This window comes from Rhinatrema bivittatum, chromosome 7, assembly GCF_901001135.1.
Source record: "Rhinatrema bivittatum chromosome 7, aRhiBiv1.1, whole genome shotgun sequence".
Lineage (NCBI taxonomy): Eukaryota > Metazoa > Chordata > Amphibia > Gymnophiona > Rhinatrematidae > Rhinatrema > Rhinatrema bivittatum.
Window position 1 is genome coordinate 50,171,264 of NC_042621.1, and position 22,723 is coordinate 50,193,986.

General features: G+C 42.9%; 1 protein-coding gene across 3 annotated transcripts in view; it reads left to right on the top strand.

Moving 5' to 3' along the window:
- The window catches only part of CHST8 (carbohydrate sulfotransferase 8), a 556,907-nt gene that overhangs the window by 156,483 nt on the left and 377,701 nt on the right, over positions 1-22,723 (top strand). The window contains exon 3 of one of the 3 annotated variants that reach the window (XR_003857691.1): positions 8,714-9,030. The exons of the other annotated variants lie outside the window; for them this stretch is intronic. The gene's annotated coding sequence lies outside the window, so the exon portion shown is untranslated. Of the gene's footprint in view, positions 1-8,713; positions 9,031-22,723 lie in introns of those variants that run through there. 3 annotated transcript variants of the gene reach the window in all.

Genomic DNA, 22,723 nt, shown 5'->3' on the forward strand with positions numbered 1-22,723 from the left:
TCGCACAAAAATTGCCCGCGTTCGCGCGTATGTGGGCCTCGCGGGAGCAACACGGATTTAGAGGAGTCGTGAAGTACGCACGAATATACCAGTGTGCGCGTCAAAGATACCAGGGCAGGAAGAGGGTGGCGATGGGCGTTCTGGGGGGAGGCCAACATTTAAGTACGTAACTCCACATTTTAAAACCAGAGACTGCTGCACGCGTCGACCTGTTATCCGCGTAACGTTACTGCTGCTCCAGATGAGGAGCAAGTTTGCAGATTTCGGGTTTTAGGGCTTACAGGACAGGGTGAGGGGTCTGGGCCAATTGGGGTGGAGGGGCGTGCGGGATGAAGAACCAGAGGGGTCGGGAAGACCTCAGTATTAACTGGGCAAACTGGTGGACTAATTGGGGAAAAACTGCGTTCTCCCTCGCGCGAGCAGGTTTCAAAATCCGCCTAGATATGCGCGTAAAAGCCGGCAGAGTCCTATGGAAGGCGTGCACGAGCTGTGCTCGAGATGATCTTTTAAAATTAGGAGTGCGGCCGGTGAATTTGAAAACATACACACGCGAGGGTGCACACGCTTTGGAATCACAGTGGGGGGGGGGGGGGGGGGGGGAAGAGGGAGCGAGGTCCCGTGGTCCCTTGTAACACCCCAGAGGCTTCAAAGATCCCGGGTCAGCATCATGCGTCGCCACAGCCGGGAGCATGCAGAGTTCTGGCCACGGCAACACACAAAATATTTCTTGCAGCGGTTTGCTCCAGATGCAAGTGAGCTCAGAGCATATTAGCATTTGTAGCAAATGGGCCTGGGGAAAATACCGCCAGTTAGTTCATTGTCCCCTCTACGGCCCGATAAGAGACCAAGGTACTGCTGTTATTAACGAAGAGGAGAGAGTGGAACCATGAATGAGACTTTTCTGGCCACGGGCTCTCCTTCAGACATTCATCTTATTAATTTGATTTTCTTAGAATTAGCTCAACGCCTTTTTCATTGGTAGCTCAAGGCGAGTTACGTTCAGGCCTTTCCTTTCAGATGTGTCCCTGAGAATTTTAGCTTTTCACAGGGGGGCAATGCTCTATAAGTCAAAAAGGGAGATGATTTCAAGGAGGTGAATGGCGGTAAAGTAACCTAAAAATTTACCATAAACTAACTATATAGGTCCTTAAAAAATAAAGTATTAACCATTGAGAAATGTTAACAATAGAGAGCAAGTTTTGATATTCTGCCCTAGCGTCAGTCAACAAAAGTAAGTGGGTTGAAGAAACAAGACAGACTCATAGCGGAGAAAATAACTGCTTCACATCTCACATGAAAACAAGACAAGATATGATGAAACTGGAGCAACTGGGATAATTGACAATGTAGTGCATTTCCTAAACAGGGTTTTGTGAGGCATTAGAGCGTTGTAACAGATTTTCTTTATAAATGAATGTCCTGACCCTGCCATTTTACCCAGCGCCATTGTTTCTGCATGCATGGCTGTGCTACACAAATCGAATTAGGCATTCAGTCAGATCTAACCGTGCTCTATCATTTTCTCTAAAGGCATTAGATTCATTTCTTAATTGATACCCAGCGGTGGCAAGATCACCATAATTTAATGAACCGCAGAGCAAAGTTACCTTTTGCTGCATGAAGTATCAAGTCAAGCCAGTTAAATCTCCCGTGTGCCCTTCCAGCCAGAGTAATATAAGGTGCACAGCAAAGACGTCTTCTGAAATTACACCGGGAAAAAGCAGGAAACACTATTATTTATTCAGACTAGAATTTAAATGAAGTTTTAATAAACTCCCAAAAGAAGCAAATGTACTGAAACGTGTTTTATTTTATTTCAGGAAACCCTAGGCTTGAAATGATAACGCTTCCACGGTAATATCCTCTCTAAGGTGAACCGGAGACGGCCGACATCCTTTCTCACTGCGCGCGCCAGCTATTCCGCGGTTTAAACCACGCAGGGAGCCGCCAGCCCCGCATGATTTAAACTACGGGATGGATAGAACGTGCCCGGCCGGCTCCCGCACGCCTTAGTGGGAACGGCGCTGCGCATCTGTGTCTTAAATCTGCTATCGCCGCTTCATCTTTCCTGAAATGCAGAGCACGTTCTCTTGATGAAAGCTGTGTTCTTTTACAGATCGTAATAATTTCCATTGGACGAGCCTAAAAATTAGCCAGTCGTATTGGTGTGCATGATCTTTTGGGATCAGAAAGTCCCAAGCCTCAAAATCTCTCTCTCTCTCTCTCTCTCTCTATATATATATATATTTATATACCAATAGCTTTGGGTAATTCTTATGTTGGACCCTTAAAAGGAACCACAGACTTGGACGGGATAAAGTTTTTATTGAGAGACGCACTCTGTTCCTGTTAGTTTTGTGTCTAGATCTTTCATGGCTTCCGATGTGGCCAGTTAAAGATCTTTACATCGGCAGGTCACAGAGAGGCTGCCAAAGGGACAGGGATTTTCATTTACAGGTTATCGCTTGACCTAAACATTACGCACTTGTGACCTCTTACTAGGGACCTGCTGTATTTTTAAAACAGACAGAGGGATAGCGATCCAAAACGATGCAAAAAAAAAAACAAACCAAAACAAACCCCAGCATCTTTTTACATTGTAAAAGACAGAAAAGAAATGTCACCCTCTTCCCCCCCCCCCAAGAAATAAAACACAAAAGCTTTATCCGTGCACCTGCCCCTACCCCTCGCCTGTTTGCTGGGTAACGTCAGCGGGTCCTTCAGCAGAAAACTTCTAGCAAGTTTGCATAACCAGAGGTAACTCTTGCTTGCAGATCACTGTGGGCTCAGTTTTGTTCGGGTTCTATTTTGAAATTGTACACGCGGCCTGCACTCCGATGGGCTCATGAAGGATTTATTAGTCTCGTGGGGGCTGGGACCGCTCCTGGGTGGCTGTAACATGGCTCTCTTTTCCCCGGGGAGGCCTGGATCCTTTGGCGGGGGTGGGGGGAGGGGTGGGGGAAAGATTTATTTTCAAGGCCCAGAATGCTAGGGGGTGACCCTCTGTGCCCTTGGGAGAGGGGGGGTACCGTGCCTCACTGCGGGTAAATACTCAGCGCCATGCCGCTCCTCTCTGTTCGCAGTCTCTTTCCCTCCGTCTGTGCAAGCGTATCCTTCGCCAGGGCACGGAAAACACCCACCCTCCAGGTATTGGATAAGTGGAAGCCCCAGGTGGGCGAGGTATCCTTTAGATGGTCAGGAAAAACCCCTTCCGAAAACTGGTAAAAAGATAGTAAATCACCGTCTCTGGACAGAGTCCAAACCCTCTCTCTCTCTCTCTCTCCCCAGGGCGAAGACTCTTTCAAAGGGAGGGGGCTGCATTTGAATGGTGCCCTCCCCATTCTCTAACTTACACCCCTATCTGGCTGGAATAAGAGTTTACCCAGGGCTTAATGGTGGGTCCGTTACAGATATATATATATAATCGCAGAGCTAGCAAGGCGTTTTGAATTAGGGTTAGACTTCTAAATTAAATTTATTTTTGGATTGGTAGATGGTGAGGTGGGTTCTAACTGCTGCTGCTAGCTGGAGCCTTGCGTATTACATAGTCAGCATTGTGTTCACGTTAAAATAACAATTTACTTGCCAACGTAGCTACATTATTGGTCCTTTCCTTTATTAGAACGGTTCAGTCTGATCTGAGGGTATTGCACAGCAGAGAAATAAAGGAAAGCTTTCATGAAGCCCCATAGTACTGTCAGAACAGTTTAAATGTTGCTCCGAGACCCAGGGTGCAGCCAGGAACCTTCGGCAGCAAATGACAGTCAGGGAATCCTCTAGCCATTTTGTGGCTCACAATGACATCCCATAAATAGGCCACGGAGGTGACTTTCCAAAGGAGTTGACATGCGTGAATGTAGCATTCTGTCGCAGCAATTTGCAAAACTCCATTCACTGCGCCTAAAGTGCACCTTTTGCGGGGCCAGACTATGGACAATTCAGTGGCATGCGTTCAGTCATTTTCACAAGCCCCCTTGCATGGGGTAAAGTGCATTCACACGTGTAAAGCACAGTTTTCAGCGTGCGAATCCTTTTGAAAATTACTCCCAAAAGAGGTTGATTTTCATAGCATTGCTCATGCAAAAATGCCCTACAAAGGTGCTTATGTGGGCCGTGCGTGAGCAACGCAGATTTTAAAAAGCTGCCAAATTACGCTCAAGTGTTCAAGGCTCCAGGTGCACTGCCATCGCACGGCATTTGTGGGGCTACTAACAATATTCCCCCTGATGTTTGACGGGCTACGTGTACAAAAATTTTCTTTGGTGCAACTTTTTATAAGTTGAGTTGAATTTGTGCGCACTACAAGTAAGTATAATGCAAATGCAAATAATATTGGGATTTCTAGTGTGTGCTGTGTTTTGCCACGTGCAGTTCGTGACCTGTCTGAGCACGCACACACGCACGGCTTAGAGGGACCAGTGGCCACTAATTTGTGGTATTTTTCCCTATGGAATTTTCTTGCCAGGAGTACCGCAGCTTAGTAAACCCTCAGGTATTTCGGGAGGGAAATACCATGGCTTATTAAATGTCCTACGTCGTTAGTACTTTTCAGTGCTGACTGGCGCAATACATAAATCCTAGACTATGTTTCTATAAACAAATTCATTTGGGTTGTATCTCTGGCATTGGCAAATTCTGAAAACCAGGAGATAGAAGTTAAGATGAAGCATAAATGTATCTAATAAAGAAAAATCTTTCTGAAAAACAGAAAAAATTGGCCTGCATGTAAAGGACTGTGCCCATTGCAGTCCAGTGGATAAAAATCCTTAAAGTTCTTAATCAACAAAGATCATGAGAAGATAAGAGAAGTCTTCTTTAAATGTCACAGGTAAAATACCAATAGGAATAAGAGACTACAGAAACTTGTTCATTACTTAGTGTAGAGATCCTGTTGGTTCTCTACCAGGAACAATACAGAATAGTCCATTTGTATGGGGAGGAAACAGAGAAATAGTGTGAGTGTCTAGCTCCCCCATGTGGAAGAGAGCACATGGTAAGTTCCTCTGGTATTCAAAGCCGTGCCACCATTTTAGGGTGTGGATTTGTCTGTTTCCCTTCTCAGGTCAGGTTCAGGGCTCCTCTCTGTTTTTCCTAATTGATTTAAGTTGTTGAACCTCCTTGGAGATTTTCGGTTACTTTTAGATATGGGACTTTACTTCCACCCTCCTTTTCTAGTCAACTTTTAAGTTCCTGAACTTCACAAGGTAAAGGTTGCTTCACTGAAAAGGAGCCTGTGGATTGTCAGTATCCAGAGGAGGGATGACTTGCAGTTGTCCAGAGGGAAGAAGGAGAGAGGGGGAAAAAGGAATTGGGATGGACCTCTATAGAGCTCATTAATATCTCCTGGAGATTTGGAGAAGAGGAGTGACAGGAGTACCATTCTGACACTAAAATGGAGAAGCGGAGAATAGCCGATGCCATTCAGGTACTGTGAGAAAACTAAGGGGTTCGGAGGAGAAAATGACCTGCTACGTGGATAGGTAGGAGATAAATGACTGTGTAAAATGGATTTCACCTTTAATATGTCGTCTACATTGGGAGGGAAGCACTAAACTTGCCCTATGCCAATGGAATGGGAGAAACATCAGATTAAAGGCTGGATTAATTTGCTTTACCATCTTAAAATTAGAGAAGTTACAAATGTATTTAAAAGTGCTTATAGCATCGATAAGTGAATCAAACAGCTGTAAAGACTCTTCTCATCATTTGACAACATATCGGTAAAAGTATTATTGGAAACCACCAAAGCTGCCAGCATTGCTCTTGCTGCATAGAAACTGATTAACTCATTAGTGCTGTTATCACCACCGCTGTATACAAGGAGTTGGGACTTGAAAGGCCTTGAAAGTTGATTTTTTCCACTCAGGGAACCCTAAGGTTTGAGACATTTTAATCTTATGATAAAAGTGAGGTAGCCCAGTCACTACTTAGACTGGAGGCTTATATCAACACTGACTCCTACGGTCTTTCTTCAAGATTTCCCTGTATTATAACATAACAACTTCACACTGTCATCTGCTTACCTCCAGAAGTATAACAGCTTCACTTTAGTACAGAGGTGTGTCAGGAGTTGCCTTCGCCTGGAGACACGGGGCCTGTCTGTTATCTGCTGGGCCTGTACCCTTATTCCTGCACAGCAGGATCCTACCCACAGAGCTCGCTCTCTCTCTCTCTCTGTCTGACATTTAAGCTTGACCAGGCTAGATGCCTGGTCCCACACAGGTTAATCAGGGGTTGTAGGGCCAGTCCTTTACAACCACCTGAACCTGTATTTTAGTTACGGTACAGTCACCCCAGGGATTGCACTTAGTAAAGCAGAAATAGTATAATCTTTTATGGAATTGTTTGGAATTTATTATGAAATCCCAGAAGAGGTGTGGCCTAGTGGTTAGAGCAATGGGCTGCAAACCCAGGGAAACCAGAATTCAAATCCCACTTCCCCCATTGGGCAAGTCACTTTATCTCCATTGTCTCGGGAAGCCACTTACATTGTAAACTCTCTTGACCGGGGACTGGTTATACCCGAATACTTATCACCAGAGCAGAGCACTGTCCACATTCAGTAGTTGTAAAAAAAATAAGTATTATAATTTCAAGAATTAGCTGGTATCCATACATGAATCAAAGTAGAGAAAAAGAGAAACATTTTAATTAGCTAATTACTATCTATCCTGTTGAATTACTGAATCTGAAATGTAATTGTTAGCTTACATTACATTCATAGTAATACAAATGTACAATTAATGTTATTACAGGAATACAGAGTTGACATGTAAGGTTACGTTGTCAGAGCTATTGTATAAGGAATTGAGCAGATATCTCCAGTTAATGGCTTGCCTAGCTTTCCCGCGTAACATACTGAAAATGCAGACCCTCTTAGAAAATGGTATGGGGCACTTTGTGAAAATACAATACTGCCGGGGTCAGCAGTTGCCCCACTGTAAGAAACCTATAAGTAATAGAATAGCAAAGGGCTCAGTTTGAGCGCACATGAGCGGTGTGTTGAAGGCCTCGTTCTATAACTTGTGCCTTTTGCGCAGTCTGCAACCAGCCCTGCCTTCCGCCGATCTTCGAGCTGCTTTACAGTCCTTGGTGCTATCAGGAATGGATTGCTTAAATGCACTCTGCGTAGGCTTACCAGCAAACACAGTCCTGTCTCTACAGATAGTGCAGCATGTAGCCGCCGGACCTTTGCTGGGTACTGGTTTGAGAGATCATTATAACACCTACCTCGCAGTCACTTCATTGACTTTTCTGTTCCATGGCGGGTAAATCTTAAGGTCTTGACGATAGTACATAAAGCTCCTAATGACAAAGCACCGTTGTGTGTCAGTTCTGCCTTGAGGATTTATCAGCCTTCTCGTATGCTACGGTCCAGTAATCAAGGTCTCCTTGAGGTAATGTCACCTAAGCTAGTGCACCTGACCAAGACCCATGAGAGAGCCTGGTTCTCTGGAATTCCCTCCCAGCATTGTTGCATGTCATTGATTTTCCTAAACTACTTAAGAAGCAATTTTTTTCTTCCAACAAGCACTTGGGCTGGCAGATTAATTTGATTAGCTAATGCTGATAATATCTTTTTAAGATCATATTGTTATCATAAGAGTCTGAGTTTGATAGGGCGACTGTGTTGTTAAGCCTTCATTCTATTTACTTCAGATGGAACGCTGCTGGATTGATCATGCTGATGTTTTATTTTTCATGTTGGCTTTTTTAAATTGTATGTTTTTTTTTTTACTATGGATGTTTTTATTGTAATCCACTGCAAACTAGGAGCATGTGGATAATACATTTTTTAATAATAATAATTCAGGATTTCCAGGCTGGCATAGAATGAATCTATGGTACATGCTAGAATTTTTTTTTTAATTGTCCAGTTGGATCCCCAAAATATTTAACGTTGAGAGTAATTTTCTGCTATGCTGAGCTTTCTTTGAGATGATCTATACATTTTGATTCAGATGTTTAAACATCGCTGCTCTCTTGTACATTAGTAGCTAATGGCCAATATGTTTTCAAAAGCCTCTATCAAAGATGCCTTCAGTGAGCATAGTCTTCCTGAATCTTTGCTGGTTTTTTCCTGTCTACACCGTATTTAACCTTGACTTTTCCTTTATGACTGCTAATTTCTTATACTCTTTTGCTTTGTCTACTACGTGCTGGCTAAAGACATACATAAATAAATACATTTCTTATGGTAGACTATTCTAATTCCTTATTTGTACTTGAAATGTTTGCCCACATTTAGAACTAAATATATCTTTGACTAGTTTCATCCTATTTCCTAGTTTATCTACCACAGGTACCCTGATCAGTCCTCCTCATGGCTCTAGAGGTGCCCTTTAAGTGACTGTAGAATGACGTATCTAAGGGCTCCCTAAAAACAGAACCACAGTAGAGCTCACGGTTGTCTTTCAGGCTAACTTTAGTGCCTCCCATTTTATCTAATTGATGTATTGTATTGAGCATGCTACTTATGGAAGAAGATGTAATGATGATACACAAGCCTGCATGGAGGAATCCATTTGCTGTCGTAGCCATGGCTAGGTACAAATGAAAATGTTTACAAGGCTGACATCCTAACATACTACCTTGGCAAATATCAATATAGACAGTAATGATGTTTTTACTGGATGTTCTGTCGTTATCTCCAAATAAGATGGTAGTAAGTAAGGTGTACTGAAGTTATCTACCAAATGCTTTTCTCTTGCAGATTATAGTGTTGAAATAGCATCTGTCAAAACTAATAATGCCCAGCGGGAGACTTTGCACAATGTCTGCTTTGCACGCTAATCCACTAGCTGTTGCATTTTCAGACAGGGTAAGATTACTAGAGCTCTCTCTCTGCCTCGTGGACTGACCTTGCACTAAGATAGACAGATTGGTACCTTATATCCCAACACATGGACAATTAATGGCTAGGAAGATTCTGCTTGGACAGTTTACCTTTATTTACAGCGGTTCTCCCTTTTTTTGTATGTTCATCTGTGGGATGAATCGGTCAATCTAACTGCTTTCTGCAAACAAAATGGAATAAAGACACCATGAAATATTATTTTATTCTTTTTTTTTTTTCAGCTTTTAAGCTGACTAATGACAATGGAAGAAAAGACTTAAATAATATGAAATAAATTCATAGTCAACTCTTACAATAAATTGCCTGACTCCACAGTGTACTTTTCCTTATATTTCAGTGGTGTAAATCTGTGATGGCACAGGTTACTTCCTAGAAATAATGCTTTAATTAGGTCCTGACTCATCCAGGATTTCTCCCATCCTGAATCTATAAGAAATAATCTCAATGAATCGAAGCATGTCGGTTTTTTTTTTTGTATGTTTCACAAGCTAATTATTGTAGATGTGTAGAATATACACAGTTCGTATTACATAAGAGAGATTTTATTCAGGGTTGAATTAAAAAATTCAGTGCCCATAGGCCCTGCCCAGATTTCCCCCGATCTTCTTGGCTTCCGTCCGTCTCGCCTCACCCCCAGGTCTGCTGATGACTTTCTTTTTATCCAGCTGCAGGCTATACCAAGAATTTCAGACAGCTGAAGTCAGCCCAGGGCCTAGGAGCTGGGGGGGGGGGGGGGTGAGTGTGCACTCACAGAACTTGGTGGCCCCACCCCCCTACTCTAATACCAGGCAAAGCCGTGCGAGGGGTGGGGTTGCCACAGGGTCTGTGAGCACATGCCCTGGGCTCACAGACCCCATGCTGACTTCAGCTGCCTGAAATTCTTGGTGTAGCCTGTGGCTGGATAAAAGAAAAAAATCATTGGCAGTCCTGGCTGGCAGCAGCGTTGGTAACACTTTGGTGCCTATCAAAATTTGATACTGAAAGCTGTTGTCCACCTTGCCTATGCCAAAATCAGGTCTGATTTTATTACGGAAGACTCATATGATATTCTTTCTAACAGAATACATGCCTCCATACGTCTTTCTTAAAAATGCATTTGGAGTTGATTTCAAATCAGTTTTCTAAATTATAAGCACTATCTGAGATATTTGAAAATAGTTCAGTCTTTAAAGCTGGTTTTACAGATTCCATGAAAGTAGCTTGGAGCCAGCAGACCATAAATTGGGCAGACTAGATTTTTGTTTATTTTTGTATTCATTTATTTTACCCATCCTACCCATGTTTGCTCAAGTTGAGCTATAAGAGGATAAATTAACCTACATAAACATAAGATTTAACATAGCACACTTAAACCCATCCGCACAAAAACTGTATATTATACAGTACACCAAACAATAATAATTGCCTGCAATAGACAGTAAAGATCCCACCAGAAGGTACAAAGCAAAGCAAAATGACCACAATTGATTGGCTCAGCTAGTGTGTCTAGAAGCCAGTAGAGAATATATCAGTTCTTGCTTAGTTTGGAGAAGGGCTTGTGGAAAAACCATGATTTGACCATACTCGTGAAGATCTGGTAATCATCTATCGGTTGAAATTTTTCAGGAAGGAAGTTCCATATATATATATCGACCTGCATACAAGAACGTATACATTCCTTCCAATGTTAAGAAATTGCCATGCTGGGTCAAGCCCAGCATCCTGTTTCCAACAGAGACCAAACCAGGCTGCAAGTACCCGGCAATTCTCCAAACACTATTTATTTATTTAAAATTCTTATTTACCGCACGATTAAGGCAGGTATCTGCCCGTCTAGGCGGTTTACAACATTACACTCATAAAATTAGGACAAACAATAAATTAAATAAGTAGGGTACATCAGGACTAGTATATATTTAAACAAGATTAGATTACTGATTATTGAAAGCTTTATTAAACAGGTAAGTTTTCAGTTTATTATTATTATTATTAATTATGATTAGCTGTCAATCTTATATGATCGGGTAGGCCTTCCACTGGGTTGGGCCTGCTACAGAAAATGCACGCTTTCGGGTTAAGGCCAAGTTTGCTGATTTGACTGAGGGAATTTCTAAAATACATTTGTCCATTGAGCGAAGAAGATCCCATGCTACTGATGCCAGTCGTAGCAGAGGCCATTCCCTAAGTCAACTTGATTAATAGCAGTTAATGGATTTCTCTTTGAAGAACTTATCCAAACCTTTTTTAAACCCAGCTACACTAACTGCACTAACCACATCCTCTGGCAATGAAGTCCAGAGCTTAATTATACATTGAGTGAAATAATTTTCTCCGATTTGTTTTAAATGAGCTACTTGCTAAATTCATGAAGTGCCCCCTAGTCCTTGTATTATCCAAAAAAGTAAATAACTGATTCACATTTACCCATTCAAGTCCTTTCATGATTTTGTAGACCTCTATCAAAGCCCCCCTCAGCCGTCTCTTCTCCAAGCTGAACAGCCCTAACCACTTTAGCCTAACATTGTGTAACCACAGCAAGGGTTACGTTTCCCTATATCCATCACTTTGCACTTCTCCACATTAAATTTCATCTAACATTTGGACACGCAATCTTCCAGTCTCACAAGGTCCTCCTGCAATTTATCACAATCCGCTTGAGATTTAACTACTCTGCATAATTTTCTGTCGTATGCAAATTTAAGGTCCTCACTTGTCGTGCTCATTTCCATATCATTTATAAATATATTGAAAAGCACCGGTCCTAGTACAGACCATTTAATCCTGTTCTCTTCCTGTCTTTTAACCAGTTTGCAATCCACAAAAGGACATCGCCTCCTATCCCATGACTTTTTAGTTTTCTTAGAAGCCTCTCATGAGAGACTTTCTCAAACGCCTTCTGAAAATCCAAATACACCACATCTACTAGTTCACCTTTTTCCACATGTTTATTTACCCCTTCATAAAAATGTAGGAGATTTGTGAGGCAAGACTTCCTGGGGTAAATCCATGCTGGCTGTGTCCCATTAAACCAGTGGTTCCCAATCCCATCCTGGGGACCCCCCAGCCAGCCGGGCCCCCAGGGCATCCACAACGAACATGCATGAGAGAAAACGCACATATTATGGAGGTAGTGCTGCAAATTTTCTCTCATGCATAATCGCCATGGACATCCCAAAAACCTGACTGGCTGGGGGGTCCCCAGGACAGGTCCAGGAACCACTGCATTAAACCATGTTATCTCTTATAGTGATGGTAGCAGTATGAACATGTTTATAAGTGTTTTTGAGTGGTTTTTTTAGTGTTTTTAAAGTGTTTTTAAGTGTTTTTAACATGTTTTTGATTTGATATTTTTATCAAGAATGTCGGTATATAAAAAATTCTAAATAAATAAGTGAGGGGAGACCCCCAAAATCTGAGCCTCTGCTTTCTAGTAGCACAAGATTTTCAAACTACACACCTTGAAAAAACTAAAACCCCTCCTTCATCTCTCCGATTTTCATACAGTACTGCAGGCAACTATTTTCTCGAAAATCGACTATTGCAACTCCCTTCTCCTAGGTTTCCCTAAAAACACCATCCACACACTCCAAATCCTTCAAAACGCTACCACTCACATCCTCACTAACACCCATAGAAATGAACACATATCACCTGTCCTCCAGGATCTACACTGGCTCCCCATTGGACACCGTATCCGATGCAAAACCCTCTCCATTATCCACAAAGCCCTTCATAATCCCGACATGAATTGGCTCAAAGAAATATTAATATTCCACACTTCCTCAAGACCGACCAGAAATCAATACCTGGCAACCTTATGCACACCCTCTCCCAAACTCTACAACCTTGCATCCACTAAAGCTCGATCACTGTCCATAGCCGGGCCTGCGCTGTGGAACTCTATGCCAATTATTCTACGCCAGAACTCTGCCCAAAGAAATTTAAGCAGAAGCTAAAGCCCTGGCTATTCAAACAGGCATATACCATACCAGCCTGAATCCTTCAGGCATCTCGTTCCTTTCTTGCCCATCCACCCCTGGTTCCTCCCATAATCTCTGTGATCCCCCTCTCTGCCCCCCCTAATCCCTTCTTCTAAAGATTCGCATTTACAAAGAGCTCTCTGTAAAATAGTGTAAAATGCTGTAAAATAAGCTCTTCTTCCCCTTGTTTTTAAGTTGATCTTGTGTTACCCGCATTTGCATTCAGTTCATGTTTCATTTAGTTCATGTACATTCAGTTCATTTTACTCGCATATATGAAAAGTTTTATATGTAAAGCATTTTAAGTTAAGTTCTTGTTTCAATGTAAACCGATGTGATACTCACAGTGTATGTCGGTAGATAAAATTGCTAAATAAATAAAATAAAATAAAATGAGTGTGATTTAGGAGGGAATTCCATAGAGAGGGACCATGAATTGAGAAGGCATGTTCTCTGGTTGTAGCAAGGTGTGCTAACCTGGGATGTCCAGGAGCTGTTGACCCAAAGAACGAAGGAGGCATAGAGGAATATGAATTCGTAGGATAGATGCGATCCAGTGGGAAGAGATGTTATATAAGAGGTTGTGAATGATTATTGCTGTTTTGTATTGTATGCGAAAACTGACGGCCAACCAGTTGAGATTTGACGTCTGGAGCGATATGTTCTTGAATATGAGTTCCTGTTACTAGGCGGGCTGCAGCGGATTATCTGAAGAGGACATAGAGTAGATTGGGATAGGCCAGCGAAAAAAGAGTTGCAGGCCTGTTAACACTAAGGACTGGACAACAGAATGAAAGTTTGAGGGTTCCAAAAGATGTTTAAGGTGGCATAAAAGCTTTCATTTTCCCTTAAAACATTTGGAATGTGGATTTTGAGAGATATAAGCAATGTTCAAGTGAAGGCTGATTGACTGGCACACCTCTCCTGTGGGGTACCATAGGGAGCCTTTTCATGTTAAAGTTTACTCTGACTGTTGATCCTCATGAATTCTGATGAACTCAGTAATGATTCCTAATCTATTCTTTCCCTGTACATAGTTCCTGGTTTACACACCCAGGAAATAAGGTTGAGAGCTTGGTTTACTTAAGAATGATGTGAATCTGTTTGGTGAGCTATAGGTGCCAGCACTAAGGGATAGAATTGGGGCAGGAGTTCATGGAGGAGATGAAATTTGGTTCTCTCTCTGTCCAGTTAAAGGAGTTGGCACATTTATTTATTTATTTACTTCTTCTTTTTTTTTTTTTTTGAGGGGGACACAACTGCCTCCTCTGGGTCCACTTCACCATCTGCATGACCCAAGCTATTAGAAACCCGTACAGTAAATTCGAAATATGGACTCTTCTTCCAAGGGGAAACCCTCCCATCATTTTATGTGCCCTAAGGTGAGGATAGATAAGGATCTCAGAGCGTATGGTCTTCCTGCCCTTACCACCCATCTTCATATTTTATATTTCTATTGGGTGAGAATGTTAAATGAGGACTTAGCTGTATCTGTTACATTGTTCTCATGTTTCCGACAGATGAGTGAGGAAACTTATCTTCTGGGAAAAAAAAAAAGGGGGTCAGGAACAGGAATGAAGACTTACCTGCAATACAGCAATGCATTATCTTGGAAAACACTCATGCTATATTTCCTTTTGCTTTGTTGTTGAATGATGGAACATTTAAAAGAAGCGAGGCTACCGAAACAATCCAATATCTGATAAAAAAAAAATGTTTTAATTAAAAACAGTTAATCCCCACTTTAAAGAAAAATACTGACCTAATATCAAAGAAGAATTGATTAGCTATCAGGAAAATGGATGCAAATATTTCTCAGGTTTCGATTACTGCCAGAAGGTAAAGACATCATTGCTAGATTAGATCAGTCCCTGAATCTTGAAGACAGCATTCTGCTAAGGCAGATGCACCCATTTTATCCATGGCTGTTTGCCCACAGCAAAACAATAAGCAAGTGGGTATAAAATAGGTGTTTAGGTCACATCTGAACAAAGCCTTCTGTCTGCTGGAAAATCCTGTTTCATCCAGAAAGCAAACGCAGGCCATGCTCACAGCAGCAGCTGAAAACTGAAGTCCTGAAACTTGCTTTTCCCATGTTCACAAACCTAGAAGTGAGTACGCATTGCAGGGGTTGCGAGAAGAATGAGTCAAGAGGGCTTACTGGGTCTTCCACGAAGAAGACTGCAGAATTTGCAGAACGCAAGCTATGGAGAATGCGTGCAGTAAATGTCCCCATCATACTGAATCATTTCGACAAAATGCTTGAAAAACTGCGTCGTCCTTGACAACGTACATGAAAGCCATATTAACAAAAACTTTCCCACCTAAAGCTAATTCTAAACCCTAAAAAAACAGAAATTGTGTGGTTAAGGAGAGATAACACAATAATCAAACCACCAACCCTAGACCTAGGAATTATAAATATCACTCCCTCGGATTAAGTACAAGTCCTAAGAATTCAGATCGATGAGAACTTCACTATGACAAAGTATATAAGCAAATTAATCAAAACAGGATATGCCAAGCTGAGAATATTACATCGGCTGAAATCACAGCTAACAATACAGGACTTACGCACTCTCTTAAAAACACTAATATTCTCAAACCTGGACTACTGCAACTCCCTATTACTAGGCCTACCATCAAATGTACTAAAATCACTACAGTTACTTCAGAATGCCTCCGCTAGACTCTTATTAGGGACAAGGAAATTTGACCACATCCCCCCCTCGCTGATAGCACTGCACTGGCTCCCTGTTCAAACCAGAATTCATTATAAAGTATTAACTCTAATTTTCAGTATCAACAATATTAACCCAGGTTTATTAGAAGTCAAACTTCAACCTTATACACCCTAGAGAGCCCTAAGTTAAAAAAACAGAGGACTTCTAACGATGCCTTCCACTCGGAACACACAATTAACGCAAATAAGAGACCGAATGTTCTCCATAGCAGGCCCCAAGTTGTGAAACTCTCTCTCAGATAACAGAGTTTCAAGCAGGAACTGAAACCATGGCTCTTTATGAAAGCATATGTTTGAATGTAAAATAACAATATGCTGATAATCTCAACATCAGTACAAGAGATAATGTTAGTGGAGAGAGCAATAAGCAGTGAATGATGTAAAGTGTTTTGTTAGTTGAATTAGAATCTGGGTTTTTGGGGGGTATTTTTTATTGTTGGATCGACCTAAAAATGTACGAATATGAACTAGATTAGATCCTGACTATTGCGATATCCTAGAATATATATAATATGAAATAGAACATATAGTTCTTGTGGTGTTAACCTAGAATGTGAATGCGAACCCTCAGCACGTGATTGCTGACCAAGAATATGAATGCTAATATTGTAAACTGTTAAATCTTCATTTGGAACAACGGTATATAAAATGCCTAAATAAATAAATAAATAGTCATAAGATTCAACTGGTTCTAGCTCTTAAAAAATAAAAATGTGTGCCAGTAGCCAACTTTTTAAATAGTGGGATGTTATAGCTATAGGGCTGAACACCAAACACTTTAAGAAAGAACTCGGTGTCTTCTGGGATTCTCTAGTTCCTTTGTGAAGAAATAACCAAATCTGGATTTGCCAATAGGCACACTAGGCCAGTGCCTCGGCTGGCAAAAATATGGGGATCTGCTGAAGATTTGCTGTGCTGAATCTCACTAAGTAAAGAACATAACAAGAATTGCCATATTGGGTTAGACTGAGGGTCTGTCAAGCCCAGTATCCTATTTCCAATAGTGGCCAATCCAGGTCACAAGTTCCTGGCAGGATCCCAAATAGAAGATAGCGCCCACGCTGCTAACACCTAGGGATGTGTAGTGGCTTTCCCCCAAGGCTACTTGATTAATAACAGTTTATGGACATTTCCTCTAAGAACTCCCCTCACCTTTTTAAAATCCAGCTACGCTAACTGCCTTTACCACACCCTCCAGCAATGAATTCCAGAGCTTACTTGTATGTTGAGTGAACAAATATTTTCTCCAGACAGCCCTTTGTTTCCTGCTCCAGCTCATCCCCTCCAGGTAAACAGGAAGGGGGTGAGGCTTGAGCAAAATGAGCAGAGCAGAGCAAAGAAGAGTCACTCTCCTCCCTAATCAAGCCCCTCCACTCTTGTCCTATGCAGGAAAGAGGAGAGGGACTGGTAAGGCCGGAGCACACAACCCAGAGGAACAGGAGAGGAGGTGATGAGGCTGGCGTAAACAGCACAGACCAAAGAAGAGCCACTCTGTGGCAGTCTGTTCATCTGCATGTATGTTGCATGTTGTAGACAGATGCATCTCAGTTGCACTCAGGTTCTGTGTTTGTTCTTACAGGATTGTTCTCGGAGGAGGAGGGACTTTTCAGGATTGTTAAATCTCAGTGCAGGGTTCGATGGGCATGAGTTAGTACGTAACACCTCAGCTTGTGCCATCCGCTCCTTTTGTGGCCCTTGAGGGAACTGAAACCAGTGATAACTTCATGGAGTGCCCCCTAGTCTTTCTATTTTCCAAAAGAGTAAATAACTGATTCACATCTACCCGTTCTAGACCTCTCATGATTTTAAACACCTCTATCATATCCCCCCTCAGCCGTCTCTTCTCCAAGCTGAAAAGTCCTAATCTCTTTAGTCTTTCCTCATAGGGGAGTTGTTCCATTCCCCTTATCATTTTGGTAGCCCATCTCTGTACCTTCTCCATCGCAATTATATCTTTTTTGAGATGCGGTGACCAGAATTGTACACAGTATTCAAGGTGCGGTCTCACCATGGAGCGATACAGAGGCATTATGACATTTTCCGTTTTATTCACCATTCCCTTTCTAATAATTCCCAACATTCTGTTTGCTTTTTTGACTGCCGCAGCACACTGAACCGATGATTTCAATGTGTTATCCACTATGACGCTTAGATCTCTTTCTTGGGTTGTAGCACCTAATATGGAACCCAACATTGTGTAACTATAGCATGGGTTATTTTTCCCTATATGCATCACCTTGCACTTATCCACATTAAATTTCATCTGCCATTTTGATGCCCAATTTTACAGTCTTACAAGGTCTTCCTGCAATTTATCACAATCTGCTTGTGATTTAACTACTCTGAACAATTTTGTGTCATCTGCAAATCTGATTATCTCACTCATCGTATTTCTTTCCAGATCATTTATAAATATATTGAAAAGTACGGGTCCCAATACAGGAAAGACTAAAGAGGTTAGGACTTTTCAGCTTGGAGAAGAAACGGCTGAGGGGGGATATGATAGAGGTGTTTAAAATCATGAGAGGTCTAGAACGGGTAGCCTCCCCCACTCTCCCGACACCCCCCAAAAACTTTTTACACATACCTGGTGGTCCAGGGGGGCCGCGGGCAGTTATATTCTGTTCCCCCGCTATCAGCTGCTCTAAAAAAAATGGCGGCGATGGCCCTTTGCCCTTACCATGTGACAGGGCAAAGGTAGCGCCGGCGCCATTTTGAATATTGGCAATACGGCCCGCGTGCAGGAGATCGCTCCCGGACCCCCGCTGGACCCCCAGGGACTTTTGGCCAGCTTGGGGGGGCCTCCTGACCCCCACAAGACTTGCCAAAAGTCCAGCGGGGGTCCGGGAGCGACCTCCTGCACTCCGGCCGTATTGCCAGTATTCAAAATGGCGCCGGCGCTACCTTTGCCCTGTCACATGGTAAGGGCAAAGGGCCATCGGCGCCATTTTTTTAGCGTAGCTGATAGCGTGGGAATGGGAGATTGCAGCCCGCGGCCCCCTTGGACCACCAGGTATGTGTAAAAAGTTTTTTGGGGGGGTCGGGAGAGTGGGGGAGGCTACGGGGGTAATTTTAAAAGGTTGGGGTGAGTTTTTTTTATCGGCGTGGGCCTCACTAAAAATAAATTGGTGATGTGAATTGGAATCGGAACCGATTCCAATTCACATCTCGTAACGATCAGATTTCCACCCCCCCCCCCCCCCCCCCAGCCGAACCCGATTGTTAAAACGATCGGGCACACGATTCACATCCCTATTATTTACTCTTTCAGAAAATAGAAAGACTAGGGGGGATTCCATGAAGTTAGCATGGGGCACATTTAAAACTAATTGGAGAAAGTTCTTTTTCACTCAACGCACAATTAAACTCTGGAATTTGTTGCCAGAGGATGTGGTAAGAGCAGTTAGTATAGCTGGGTTTAAAAAAGGATTGGATAAGTTCTTTGAGGAGAAGTCCATTACCTGCTATTAATTAAGTTGACTTAGAAAATAGCCACTGCTATTACTAGCAACAGTAACATGGAATAGACTTAGTTTTTGGGTACTTGCGAGTTTCTTATGGCCTGGATTGGCAACTGTTGGAAACAGGATGCTGGGCTTGATGGACCCTTGGTCTGACCCAGTATGTCATGTTCTTATATTCTTATGATACCCCTTCTTCCTCCCTATGTGGCCCATAGGGACAAAAGACATTAGTCCTGGCAGCCATTCTTCCTGATCTTCGTCCCAATCCTTGTTCCCCATAGTGAATCTTGCCATTACTGCCAATCCGGGTTAGCAGGAGGAGGAGAGAAGCTGTGATGCCTTGAGCCCATGTCCCTTTCTGCTGTCCAGAGTCCACCTACCACTTTGAACCGTGCAGGACATGGTAGTGCTGTGCAGTTCAAAGCGGGAGTTGGGTCTCAGGTGGCAGAGCAGGAGGACGTGGTCGAAGGCCTTACTATTGTCCTGCTGCAGTGGCAGTAACTGAAATATGAGCTGGAGATGAAAGGAGGGGATCATAGGAATGTGAGGTGGAGAAGAGGGAATGAGAGAGGGTTAATGAGGTGGGCAAAGAGGCTGAGAGATCACGGCGGGAGGGGGAAGACCAGCTGGGGGCTTAAGGAGAGGCTGAGGGAGCGAAGGTTAGGAGGGGCTGAGAAGGGCATGATTGTGGGGGAGAGGAAAGTCTGGGGGCTGAAAAAGAATTAGCTGGGGAGTATCTGTGTATGTGTGTGAGAGAGAGAACGGAGTGGAGTAGTGTTGGTGTGAGAGAAAGAGAAAGGATCAGCACTGGGTGGGGGTAGGTGAGGGTTTATGCCAGACTGAGTGGGAGGTTAGAGAGGTGATGGAGATACAAAGGGGAGTGGGACCAGAGTAGGGTTAGGGAAACCTCCCTCTCCCTTCTTCCCCCCCCCCCCCCCCCCCGGGTGCAATTTCATTTGTTCTTCTCTTCATCTCAGATTCTGTCTCTCTGATCCTGGAACCACTCTCCCTTCTCTTCAGAACCTAGAACACCTCCCCCCCCCACCAATTCCTGAATCCAAATCTTCCCTCTTCTGATCTAGGTTCTACTCCCTTCTCACCTTCATCAATTCCAGAACCTTCTTCCCTCTTCCTGGGCTCTTTCTTATCTCCCATCCTCCCCATTCCTGGTCCATCCCTCTCCTTTCCCCATCCATGTTCCTCTCACGCTCTCATTCTCCTCTCCCCTTCCCCAAGATGTCTTCCCTATGCTGACACTTGAGATTCCTTTTCCTCACCCAAGAAAATCAAAATAAATGATACAGCCATGAGCAAAGTTAGAAAAATAAATGTCAATTAAGGAAATGTTTGCCAAGGCAGTGTTGAGTTTTCTAATTCTTGCTTCAGAAGCTGCGCCCTGTTACTCAACTTCCAAGGAGGCTGGGAAGCAGGGAGACAATGCAACCAGTAGTGCGTAGGGGCGGCGAAAACCTAAATCTGTCACTGGAAATAAGAGACAAAATGGCTGCAAGTAAAAACTTACAAATAGGAATATTATATTTCCCATAGACACATTTTACCAAACTGCCTAACATTGTTTAACCTTTTTATTTATTCTCTCAGGGCTTCGTTCACTGAAATAGTGGGAAATTTGCTGGGTTTTGCCAAATAGCAAGTGTCATAAAAGGAGAGTCACAGGCCAATTTCATCGTTACTGGTTTTTTGCAAAGATTGTCGAAGCAGCTGTGTCTAAATAGTTGATTTCATTGAAGATCACCAGGCATTGGATAATAGTCAGTTTGGATTTAGAAAGTCCCTGCGCACCGAGATTTTAATTCTCTTGATGCTATCAGAAGTGGTCTGGACTGTGGCTGTAGTTTATGAATTCGTAACCCTTGACGTCTCGTAGCCTTTGAAAGAGTCAGCCACCAGATTCTCTTATATCGGTTGAGAGAATTTGGGATCACTCGGAGGATTTAAATCTTCTCATGAGCTGACTGCAGCAGGCAAGGCTTGGTGAGAACAGCTCAAAATGGTCCCCTATGCCTACAGGAGTCCCACCAGCCTCAGCCCTTTGACTACGTTATTTAATATCTCTATCTTCCCACTGGTGTCTGCAAGGGATACTGATTTACGCTGATGTTACGCAATTCTGTATTTCTCTGTGTTCTACTTGGGCTGAAACCTCAGAAATGTTATAACAATTGCTTTCAAGGAACTGAAATTTTAGTGATTCATCGTGGCAGCACTTTGAGAATTCCATCAGAATTTGCTGTTGAAGGGGCTAAGTTGTCAGGAGTCTAGGAGTATTAATTGACTAAAAGTTATCATTTTCCGCAACAGATTGAATCTGTAGTAAAGTCTGACTTTTATAAGCATAGACTTTTATGTTGCCTGAAGCCGTTATTGCAGTCTTGGTTCAGGAGTCCAGGCATTGATTCTGCCGACGATTGATTACTGCCCCCTCAGGCCTACCCACGTCATCATTGAGAGTCTTACAGTTCTTGCAGAACTTAGCAGTGCATTTGATTTCTGGCAGGAGCAGGAGCGGGCATATTACATCGATACTATTCGACCTTCACTGGCTTCCAGTGAAGCGGTGGGTAGAGTACAAAATTGCTACGTTATTACACAAGCTACTGGCTTTGGATTCAACACTTTGGGTCTGTGCGATGCTCGGGATATATAATCCGACACGAGCTTTGTGAGCCTCGCAGAGAGGTCTTCTAGACGTCCTCTCGGTATGGCAAGTGCGATTGACTCATTCTAGAGAGCAAACATTTTCGGTGGCAGCTCCAATCCTGTGAAATTCTTTGCTATATGAGCTACGGATGGTCTCTTTGTCATAAGACGTTTAAGAGCATGCTTATAATCTATTTATTTAGGACGGCTTTTCTATGAAGTGGTGTCTGTTTGTTTGGTTATATTGACTTGCACATGTACATTATACTCAAGGTACTGCTGTATTTGCTTCTGTCACGTATTGTTTTGAATTTTAATATGTATCGCTCCGTTGTACGCTGCCTAGAGCCTGTTAGAGGTGGCCTATAAATTTGTAAATAAATAAATGTGTCGCAAAGCAAGAAGTTCCATCAAGAGCTAAATTCTGGGATGTATACATGTTCACGGCCCGCAACCCACATATATGTGTAGAGCTGCCCTGTCAGAATCCTCTTGGCCATCTTGACATGTCCTGTGGATAGAACAGCAAATGCAAACGTTATTAGGAACCCACCACAGACATAGCAATCTCATATAAATTCTCTTCCTTCTGAAAAGTAGACTAAAAAGAAATATTTATTACAGACTGGAAAAGAAAGTTCAGCAGCCAAGAGGCGTAGCCACCCTAGCAGCTTCATTACTATCCTCCACAGGCAGGTCTACAGACATCTATTCACAGAATACCTATTGAGCATCATCATTATGGTGACACTCTGCTCTTCGTAGTCAGCACTGTATTTCTGGATCTTTCTGGAAATATTTAGAAGGGCTGGCAGCACCCCACCACAACTCAGCTTCAAACCCCGTTCCTGGGCGCATTAAAGCTCTGGGCCACTTGCTAACATTTTCCAGAGCTGCGAGTTGGCGCGTCCTGACTGTGCTGATCCCACGATCCACTGGCCAGTGAGCTTTGGGAAATGACAGGGGGCAGCACAGTGCTTTTCTGTGGCTAGACCAAGAAGACTGGATGTGAGTGAGGGGATCCTCCCCCAGTTTCGCC